A 12,236-nucleotide genomic window follows, 5' to 3' on the forward strand; every position below is an offset into this window, starting at 1 on the left:
TCAGTGGTAGTGACCATACTGTGGAAAGCCCTAATGTAATTTTATGATCAGATTATGAAAATATGTTGCTTAAATAACCCATGTGGATTTTATTCTTAGAAAACAAAAGATAAAATAATCAAACTCAATGGCTGACAGAGTAAAATTCATTTTTATCACATGGGATTAAGATTTTCTTTTTAGCTAGAAGCTTTAAGAAATTCATTTTATGATTTACCGGTGAAAATTACAAATGGATAAATCTCAAACAGAATCGATGTAGACAGTGTGCAAAAGACCATAAGACCATAAGACATAGGAAGAGAAATTAGGCCATTCAGCCCAATGAATCTGCTCCGCCATTCAATCATGGTTGATAAGTTACTCAACCCCATTCCTCCGCTTTCTCCCTGTCACTCATGATCCCTTGATACTCAAGAACCTATCTATCTCAGTCCTAAATATACTCAATAATATGACCTCTGCAGCCTTCTTTGGCAATAAATTCCATAGATTCATCAATGTCCAGCTGAAGAAGTTTTTCCTTTGGTCTCTTGAAAAGTTCTAAAATGTATTCCCTTTCCTCTAACGATATGCCCTCAAGTCCTCATCTCTCTTTCCAATGGTAACATCTTCCCAATATTTACTCTATCCAGGCCATTCAGCATTCTTTATGTTTCAGTTAGAACCCCACTAATCCTTCTTAACTCCATCGAGTAAAAAACCTGGAGTCCTCAAACATTCCTCATATGTTAAGCTTTTCATTCCCGGGACCATTCTTGCAAACCTCCTCTGAATATGCTCCAGGGCTAGGACATCCTTAAAACTAAGTCGTCTATGGTTTATGAGCAAGGGCTTGGACATTGATTGAGATGAGAATGTGAATAATGTCTTCAATCGCCATGATTTGGAGATGCCGGTGTTGGACTGGGGTGTACAAAGTTAAAAATCGCAAAACACCAGGTTATAGTCCAACAGGTTTAATTGGAAGCACTAGCTTTCGGAGCTCTGCTACCTGATGAAGGAGCAGCACTCCGAAAGCTAGTGCTTCCAATTAAACCTGTTGGACTATAACCTAGTGTTGTGTGATTTTTAACATCAATTGCCATGATCTCTCCATAATTCCAGTAAAGGTTCAGGAGCAATTTTGATCTAATCCAAAGCATCAATAGGATTGAGGACACCAAGGGGTGGAAATTCAATCAGTGGTCAGTATCTCTACAATACATTCACTGTTCTTGGGAGTGACAGCTGCTATTGATAATACTGTAAGACCCAACCACAGAAATGTACTGGATCCCTGGAGATGAGAGAGTAAGGTTCGGTGGCACTCAAAATGATGAGGGTCAGTAGACAGGATCTGGTGGGGTTTGGAGGCAAGGGCAAGTGAGTGACCCCTACCCTTCCCCCTCCTCCAATTTCTCATTACTTGATCTCAAGCACCACCCAAGGGAAATCATTGGCAAACCCAGGGGCTGGGAAAGAGCTGAATAGGTACCATTCTATCCTTGAGTCACCACTAAATTCCTATGGGCTCAAGAATGATTAATGTTAAGTGGCTCATTAATGAGTCTGATTCTCCACTTACCACCAGTTTTCTGGGATCCCATGTTTGACTTTTGCATGCCTCACTTTAACTGGAGACACTGGAAACCAGATTCTCCCTGAATTCCTCACTACCATGCCCAGATGGTAAGGTCAGCTAAATTCTGGGAGCATTCTGGACATGATTTTATTGCCTAATTTCCTACAAGTCAACAGGAACTACAACTTTGAGAGTACCTGATTAGTTGTCAAGCACTTTGGGATGTTGGAGGTCATTCAAGCCACTCGATTGGAAGTCAGGGCTTTTTATTCTCATTGGTTAAACTTCCACTCTAAGCTGGGAGTGTGGCCCAATGTTTGAAGGATGTGCTTCTGATCTTTATGCATCTGTTCTCATGGGCTGAATGCATTGCTCATGAAAATTGTGAGAGGAGAGCCAGAGGGTTTGGCACCTACAGAGGTGGATGTTAGATGGGCAACCAACACCCTTCCCCTCACTCATGCTCCCCATAGCCTCATATGGACCAACACCTACTGCCTCATGACCTCATCCACTCCCCACTCCCTGTGATGCCAATCTATGCCCAACACTCACTGTCATGCCCCTTCATATTCTCTATGTCAACTCATGCCCCTTACCACCTCATACTCATAGCTCTTTAAGCAAACCTGTAAGAGCCTTTACAGCTCCCATTTCAACTTAGTGTCAATCAATACCAATCTATGACCCACTTTCCAACCTTCACCCTTCCACTCCCAATGGCAAAAGTGAGGACTGCAGATGCTGCAAATCAGAGTCTAGATTAGAGTGGTGCTGGAAAAGCACAGCAGGTCAGGCTGCATCCGAGGAGTAGGAAAACCGATGTTTCGGGCAAAAGCCTTTCATCAGGACTAGAATTAGAAAGAAAAACGTCTATTTTTCTACTCCTCGGATGCTGCCTGACCTGCTGTGCTTTTCCAGCACCACTCTAATCTAGACTTCCACTTCCAATGCCAACCTATCCATTTTTCATCTGGACAGCCCTCCAAATCCATTGAATATCAAAGTGACTACTGCAGAGTTAATGCTTAAAAGAACACATCCTAATGAAACCAACCCATTGAATTAATTTAACTTCCAACAAGTGCCTGATTGCTCATGGAAACAAACACTTCATTTTTCTACACAATCCTTTACAAAAAATACACACCTGCATTCTTAACTCCGTATCCAAAACTTATAGCTGTTAATTCAGCTGTGAAAATAAAAGACTCCCCCCAATAAATACTGAGTCATACAACACAGAAACAGGCCCTTCATCCCAACTCATCCATGCTGGCCAGCTTTCCTAAACTGAACTTATCCCATTTACCTCTGTTTGGTCTTTATCCCTCTAAACCTTTACTATCTATGTACTTGTCTTTTCAATAATTTTGGTTTTTGGTTACAGAAATCTGACCCATAATGCTTATGAAGTATATTTTAGTCTCTGGAATTTGCATGCAGGAAGACAATTCAGAAAGCAATGTCAGTAATGTAGAGACAGTAAGCCTTATCCCTGTCAATAATGTGCCAAGTTCATCTCAGCCAGAATTGTAATTTTTTTCTAAATAATTATACTCGAGTGAAAATTGCCAATCAGACATGTTAAAATAATTGCTCTTTCATCAATCTGAAGTCTAATTTTGATTATTACATCTTTCTAATTTATTTATCTTTGCAAAATGAGGACTAATAGTTGTTGAGATACTACAGTTTATATTTAATGTGAATGATGAATTATTTAGTCAGGATTATATATATATTAATTAATGTTTAAGGTGGGGCTGGTGGCACTGAAAACCTTTTGGAACAGCTATCAAGAGCATGAAAAGATAGAATAGTGAAAGAAAAAAAAGAGTCTTTGTTTCACATTCATTCAGAATTCGAATCATTTTGTTCTCAAATATTAATCTGAGTTTTTGGATTAGTTCTTGGGCTCTGATAGGAGTGTTCAAAATGTAGTTGGTCTGAATTGAAACCTGAAACTAACTCTCCCTATCTGATAGAGTTCCTGTGGAGCACTGAAAGGGGTGCAGAAGGGATTTACTTGTTGCCTGGGATGGTATATTTTAGCAATGATGAATGGCAATGTCCCTACTCCTGAACTAAGAGGCCTTGGTTCAAATCCTACCTGCTCCAGAAGTCTGTAATAACATCTCAGAACAGGTTGGTTTAAGGTAACCTTTTGCTATAAATTCTGTCTTATGGTCCTGCTTCACAACCACCTGATGAAAGAGCAGTGTTTTGAAAAGTAGTGCTTCCAAATAAACCTGTTGGACTATGACCTGGTGTTGTGTGATTTTTAACTTTTTAAAAGGTTGTAACAGTTCCCATCTCAATTATCCCCCTGTGCAATGCATTAGAGATTCCCATCACTCTCTGGTTGAAAAAGGTTTCCTTCAAATAGCCTTTAAACCATCCGCCTTTCACTTTAAAATCATTCCTGCTTTTTCTTATCCCTTCAAGTAATGGGAACAGCTGCTTTTTATTCACCATATCCATGTCCCGAATCATCTTGTTGACTTTGATCAGGTCCTCTTCACCCTCTCTGCTTCAAAGCAAACTACCCAAATGCATTCAGCTCCCCATCATTGCTAAAATATACCATCCCAGGCAACAAGTAAATCTCTTCTGCACCCCTTTCAGTGCTCCAATTGTGGCCTGACCAAAGTACTGCACAGCTCCAACATGACCTTCCCACTCTTATAATCTGTGCCTCCACTGATAAAGGCAAAAGTCTTTGTAACAATCCAATTAAACTATCCTGGCACCTTCTGGGTGTATGGACACACTCCCCAAGATCCCTCTGTTCTTCTGAGCTTCCTAGTGTCTTACCATTCATTGAGTACTCCCTCGTCTTGTTACTTCTTTCACGGTGCATCACCTCACACTTACCTGGGTAAGTTCCATCTGCCACTGATCTGTCCATCTGACCAACCCATCTATATCCTCCTGTAAACTAACACCTTGTTCCTCATTCATGAACTACCCTGCCAATCTTTGTGTTAACTGCAAACAAGCTTATCATCCCCCCATATTCTCATCTACATTTATCTATATCATAAACAATAATTTACAGAGCACTCATGCTTGTTGCACATGACTGAATATTAGCCTCCAGTAACATATTCAGTCTTCTACCATAGCCCTTTGTCTCCTGTCCCAAAGCCAGTTTTGATCCAATTTGCCAAGTTGCACTGGATCCCATGGACTCTTCTCTTCTTTCTCAGTCTCCCATGTGGGACTTTATCAAAGGCTTAGCTGAAATCCACATAGACTTTATCAATTGCACAGCCCTCATTGACACACCTGGTCACCTCCTCAAAAAATTAAATCAAGTTTGTATGACATGACCTCCCTTTGACAAAGTCATGCTGACTATCCCTGATCAAACCTACCAGTCATGCCAGACTCACTGATCTCAAATTATCTGGCTTATTTTAACCATTCTTTGTGAAAATTGGTACCATATTACCTGTCTGTAGTCCACTAACACCTCTTGTGTGGCCAGAGAGGAATTAGAAAATTGGTTCAGAGCTTCTGAATTCCCTCCATCCTTTCCATAGCAGTTTGATATACAACTCATCCAGACTGGGGGTTTGGCCATCTTTAAGCCGCTAAAATATCCAAGATCTTCTCAGTCCATGATCCAAAGGAATGTAATGACATTTCTCAATAAGTTATTGAATGGAAAAAACAAATCTGTTTATCCCACAAGCATGTCAGAGAACCAATACTATATAACAGTTCACAATTATTAAAAATAAAATTCGAAACTACTGGAAAATCTCAGCAGGTCAAGTAGCATTTATGGAGACGAAGCTGAGTTAATGTTTCTGGTCCAGTGACCCTTCTACTCCACAGATGCTCCCAGACTTGCTGAGTTTTTCCAGCAATCTGATTGTTTTTGATTTCCAGTATTTTTGGTTTCTGTATTTACAAATGTTTGAAGCTGTGTTCATACATTTTGTGACTGATCAAAACATGTGAACTTCAGATATAGAAACATATCTTTCCTCTTTATAAATACGATCTGACTTGCTTGTACAAGACAGAATGTTTCTATGTTTTGTTTTATTTCAGACTTACATTATTTGCATTTTGTTTGATAACAAACTCTCTGATCACAAGAGTTGCATGGAAGATAATGTATCTGACAGCCAGAACAGGCAATCTCAATAGATATCAAGAAGGTTCAAGACAGAAGTGTTGTGTTATTACTGCTTTTCTTTCTTCTTTCATGTCTGGAACATCAAGAAATAGCTACATGTCAGTAAACTTATTTTGTTCTGATTTGAGCCACTTTTCAACAATGAACATTTTGAATTTTGCAATAAATCTATCTATAACATCGCAACATCGCAGAAAACACGATTATTTTGAAACTGAGCCCAATTTGGAAATGTTAGAATGACCACATGCCCAGAATTGCCTTGTTAGAGATAAAATTCCATTTCCAGCAGCAGCAATATACAGTAAATGATGGCATTGATCACAGTTACACAGGCAGGTACAAGTTTCAGCTGCTCAATGCTTGTACTATATTCTATACATAGTATGCACTTTAAACTTTCTTTCTGCTCAAGTGGTTATAAAACGAATGCTCAGTGTGGCAGAATGTTTTTTTTTTCTCTCTTAGCTCTGTTTTTTTCTGCATGTTTCCTTCTCATTAAAATCAATGTTGTTCCTCTAGGCCATTTTTAGAAATACAGGTGCCCAGTTTTTCTCAGAATAGTTAAAAGAGGAACGCTGAGTAGGACACTCAAAAGCAAGCCACCTTCAGATATTATAAAGTCCAATCATCATGTTGAAAGTTCGAACAAGCTTTTGTCAAAACTCCCTTGGACAATGTTACCATCTTCCCCGCAGATCAGTCACTTCCACATTCTGAATGAATGATTCACTACGATGATCAAAAATATTTAGGTGTAAAGTAAGTTGGCAACTCCCTATTAACATCTTTACTTCAAGGAAATTTGTTTCCACTTCAAGTTTTGTTTTGCTCATGAATGTAAAAACATGTGGATAGAGCAGAAGAAGGAAATCTGATGCAACGATTTGCTCAAATCATTCAACAAGACCATGATTGATCTTCGATTTGAAGTCTGCATTCCCTTCTGAACCCCATATCCTTTATTTACCTCAGTATTCTAAAATCAACCAATTCCCAGTCTTTCGGCATCAAAGGACCATTCACAGCTCTCTGGGTGGAGTATGCTGATTGTCCAGACTCACAGCCTTTTCAGGGTAATGATTTCTCACCACCTCAGTTATAAATGATCAATGCCTTATACTGCTCTTTGGCCTGAAATATATTTTGGAGAACTTGGTGCAATATCACATTTATCTTTTATGGGCAGCTTAAATATTGGCTGGATTTCCACTTGAAGAAAATGAATGAGTGTTGCTTCTCATATATGGCTATTCCATTTATCTATCCATCCCAGTAAATATCAAATAGGTTTCAAGCCCTTAGACCCCTCAATACTATGAATGGATTACCAACCAAGAAACGTGCTGCAGTTGGACATTTAAACTATTCTCCATCTCAATACAAACGTTGGTGCCTCTGAGATATACACACATAGAATAAGAAAATGCTTTTGAAATATCTGCTGTCTCATGTTTTAAAATTACTGCAGGCTTTTAAAACTATATTCTTAAAATGGATACATCAGGATTTTAAACCAGCTAATGACACTTCATGTTGTTTTGCCAATCTTCGCTCTAAACAGGAATGAAGGTCAATTAAATACCAAAATGAAGGATGAACAATGACAGTCACTTGTGAAATTTGAAGATCCCTTTCTTCCCACAAGATTTTGGTAATAAAGAATTGACATGCTTATTTTTAAATTCACATGAACTTGCTGCTGAATACATTTAAACTGGGGAGAAAAGAAGCCCTGAGCGTAAGAAAATACATTGAATTCATACAAAAAAACTTTACTCACAGACAATAAAAAAGCACACAAAACTATTTACACTTGCCACTTCAGTTTGATTTCTCTTTCTTTGTAACATGAGTCTTGACTAATAGTTACGCAGACAGAACAGAGGAGCATCAGCAGGCATATATTAGGAGGCAGGGATTTTAACATGCAGGTAGACTGGGAGAATCAGGATGGTATCGGGCCTCAAGAAAGAGACTTTGTGGAGTGCCTCAGAGATGGATTTTTAGAGCAGCTGGTGCTGGAGCCGACCAGGGATAAGGCGATTCTGGATCTGGTATTGTGTAACGAACCTGAATTGGTCAGTGACCTCGAAGTGAAGGAGCCATTGGGAAGTAGTGACCATAATACAATAAGCTTCAATCTGCAATTTGAGAGGGAGTGGGTACAATCGGAAGTGACAATATTTCAGTTGAATAAAGGGAAATATGGAGCTATGAGGGAGCAACTGGCCAAAGTTCAATGGTGCAATACCTTAACAGGGAAGACCATGGAGGAACAATGGCGGATATTTCTGTGTATAATGCAGAAGTTGCAGGATCAGTTCATTCCTAAAAGGAAGAAAGATCCCAGGAGGAGACATGGGCGGCCGTGGCTGACGAGGGAAGTAAAGAAACATATAAAGTTAAAAGAGAAAAAGTATAACTTAGCGAAGATAAGTGGGAAAACTGAGGACTGGGAAGCTTTTAAAGAACAACAAAGGATTAGTAAGAAGGAAATACACAGGGAAAAAATGAGGTACGAAGGTAAACTGGCCAAGAATATAAAGGAGGATAGTAAAAGCTTTTTTAGGTATGTCCAAGGAAAAAAAATGGTTAGGATAAAAATTGGGCCCTTGAAGACAGAAACAGGGGAATATGTTACTGGGAACAAAGAAATGGCAGAGGAATTAAATGGGTACTTCAGATCTGTGTTCACTGGGGAAGACACAAGCAATCTCCCTGAGGTAACAGTAGCTGAAGGACCTGAACTTAAGGGAATTTATATTTGCCAGGATTTGGTGTTGGAGAGACTGTTAGGTCTGAAGGTTGATAAGTCTCTGGGACCTGATGGCTTGCATCCCAGGGTACTGAAGGAGGTGGCTCGGGAAATCGTGGATGCGCTGGTGATTATTTTCCAGAGTTCAATAGAATCGGGGTCAGTTCCTGAGGATTGGAGGGCGGCTAATGTTGTGCCACTTTTTAAGAAGGGTGGGCGGGAGAAAGCAGGAAATTATAGACCAGTTAGTCTGACCTCAGTGGTGGGAAAGATGCTGGAGTCTATTATAAAGGATGAAATTACGGCACATCTGGATAATAGTAACAGGATAGGACAGAGTCAGCATGGATTTATGAAGGGGAAATCATGCTTGACTAATCTTCTTGAATTTTTTGAGAATGTAACTCGGAAGATGGACGAGGGAGATCCAGTGGATGTAGTGTACCTGGACTTTCAGAAAGCTTTTGATAAAGTCCCACACAAGAGGTTAGTGAGTAAAATTAGGGCGCACGGTATTGGGGGCAAAGTACTAGATTGGATAGAGAATTGGTTGGCTAATAGGAAACAAAGGGTAGTGATTAACGGCTCCATTTCGGAATGGCAGGCAGTGACCAGTGGGGTACCGCAGGGATCCGTGCTGGGACCGCAGCTTTTTACAATATATGTAAATGATATAGAAGATGGTATCAGCAATAACATTAGCAAATTTGCTGATGATACAAAGCTGGGTGGTAGGGTGAAATGTGATGAGGATGTTAGGAGATTACAGGGTGACCTGGACAAGTTAGGTGAGTGGGCAGATGCATGGCAGATGCAGTTTAACGTGGATAAATGTCTGGTTATCCACTATGGTGGCAAGAACAGGAAGGCAGATTACTACCTCAATGGAATCAATTTAGGTAAAGGGGCTGTTCAGAGAGATCTGGGTGTTCTTGTCCACCAGTCAATGAAGGCAAGCATGCAGGTACAGCAGGTCGTGAAGAAGGCTAATAGCATGCTGGCCTTCATAACAAGAGGAATTGAGTATAGAAGCAAAGAGGTGCTTCTGCAGCTGTACAGGACCCTGGTGAGACCACACCTGGAGTACTGTGTACAGTTCTGGTCTCCAAATTTGAGGAAAGACATTCTGGCTATTGAGGGAGTGCAGCGTAGGTTCACGAGGTCAATTCCTGGAATGGCAGGATTGCCTTACATGGAAAGACTGAAGCGACTGGGCTTGTATACCCTTGAGTTTAGAAGACTGAGAAGGGATCTGATTGAAACGTATAGGATTATGAAAGGATTGGACACTCTGGCAGGAGGAAACATATTTCCGCTGATGGGGGAGTGCCGAACCAGAGGACACAACTTAAAAATACGGGGTAGACCATTTAGGACAGAGATGAGGAGAAACTACTTCACCCAGAGAGTGGTGGCTGTGTGGAATGCTCTGCCCCAAGGGCAGTGGAGGCCCAGTCTCTGGATTCATTTAAGAAAGAATTGGATAGAGCTCTTAAAGATAGTGGAGTCAAGGGTTATGGAGATAAGGCTGGAACAGGATACTGATTGGGAATGATCAGCCATGATCATATTGAATGGCGGTGCAGGCTCGAAGGGCTGAATGGCCTACTCCTGCATCTATTGTCTATTGTCTATTGTCTATTATCAAACACTGGACAACTGTGCAATTGAATATGATGCTTGAAATGAGGAAGAAGGTGATTGAAAGGGGGCAGAGCTGGGAGGAGCTGGTTGAGGTAAGTGTGGAACATTTCTGGAGTGTTTGGTGGAGCTGAGAGGAAGCTGACGACTGGTCCTGGTATTAGAGTCAGGGATTTTATTTTTAAACTTGTTAACACTCTTTAAGTACAGTTGTTTGCAATGGTTAGTTTCACTACATGGAGAATATCCCCAGTGTGGACTAGTGATCTTGATAATCTGAAACAGGGATCAGACCATGTTTTTGCATTTGCAAAGGAATGGATGCCTGATTTATGTACAGACCTCAGGCTCTACCAAGATAAGAGGTAGAGCACTCCTGACAGGAAAGGAGCACGGTGTATTCTACATGTTGTGGGCACAGAAACCAGTTCTATGGCTGGAAAAAGGCATGCCTTCAACAAATTTATAGCCCTTTGAGTTTACCACTATTCGGAAACATAGAGTGTAGGAGCGGGGGTACATCGTTTAGTCCTTTGAACCTGTTCCACCATTCAATAGATGCGACACTGGAAGAGCACAGCAGGTCAGACAGCATCCGAAGAGAAGGAAAGGAAATGGTTTAGGTGAAAACCCTTTGTTGGGATGGATGCTGTCTAATCTGCTGGCTCTTCCAGCTTCACATCTATTGACTGACTTGCAGCATCTGCAGTCCTCACTGTCTCCACCAGTCAGTATTGTTATAAACAAGACCAGAGTCCCTCAAAATGTTCTGAGAAGGTAGCCTAGATTCAAACTTTTTCTTATTTTTAAAGTAAATGTAAAAGTGCCATGTTTCAGATGCAATGTGATTGGTCAAACTATTCAATGTTGAGCAAAAAAGCAATTTATTTGAAACTATAATTAAAATAGAAGCCAAAGAAAAAGGACTTTAGAATAATAGATATATTGACTATTCCCATAAACATACCCTTTGGAAGAAAGGAAAATTCAGAAAAATAGAATGTGCCTCACGTGCAATCTAACAGCCCCAGCTTTCAGCTATAATCAAGAGAGGGGAAAATAGCTTCCACGTCTTCAAGCCTACAACAGAAACTGCTTAGATCTAAACCTAAAAGCTAAAAAATAATTTAGAAATCCTAGTCTGTGAGAGCTGGCCACACCCAGTCATGCTGCTTCTATTGTTCCAACATTAAAAGAAAAGCCTCGCAAGCTGTTTATTCGAATAGTTTCAGTAGATTGCTCTTCTCCTCAGTCTTACAACCTCTCTTCAAATAAAAACAGGACAAAATAACCTCTTAAAGATGCAGCATCATCATGGTAAGATCATGATGATTCCTCTATCTCAACACTATATTCCCACTTTCTCCCCATAACTTTAATACCTGTAAAATCTAGAAAATTATCTATCTCATTCTTGAATATATTGAGTGACTTCTTCTCCACAGCCTCCTATGATACAAAATTCCACTATCACTAAAGTTAAAAAAAATTCCTTATGTTAGCTGTGAATACCTTACGTACTGACTCTGCATCACATTTAAAGATCAAACATCAGAATGGGCCAATGTAGATGGTCATGTGGTTAATGAAAAGCAACAACAACCCATTCCATGGTATCTATTGAACAGTCTGTAAGGTTTCTACAAAACAAGAAGAGAGTATTTGGGTTTTAAACAGCCAGTTATTACAACAGAGGCAACATAAGTAAGTCTTCAACACATATTAAATCTATTTCCAGTTAAAACTGAAGTAAATTAAGAAAAGGAATTGAAAATAGGGAATTCCCAGTAAGTATACATGCAAACAATGGCTCAACTGACATTTCTGTGGTTCTGATTCAGTGCATTGTCAGAAAGGCTGTGCTCAGGTATAATGCTGGGTCTGTATTCTACTGCCTTTTCTGTTTTTGGTAGCCATTTGAATAAACTCCTGAACTCAAAAAGTGGCAAAGTCAATGAAAGATCATGCTCGTTATGACTGTTCACATAGCATTAGTGGAAAGTGCATGAGGGCATTGAACAACATCCTTGAACAGGAATTAGAATTTGTCATATTCACTCTCCAGGTTTAGATTTCAGTGAGTGCTATGTTGGCTGACAGCTTCATCAAACCAACTCTCG

Source organism: Chiloscyllium punctatum, chromosome 41 (genome assembly GCF_047496795.1).
Source record: "Chiloscyllium punctatum isolate Juve2018m chromosome 41, sChiPun1.3, whole genome shotgun sequence".
Lineage (NCBI taxonomy): Eukaryota > Metazoa > Chordata > Chondrichthyes > Orectolobiformes > Hemiscylliidae > Chiloscyllium > Chiloscyllium punctatum.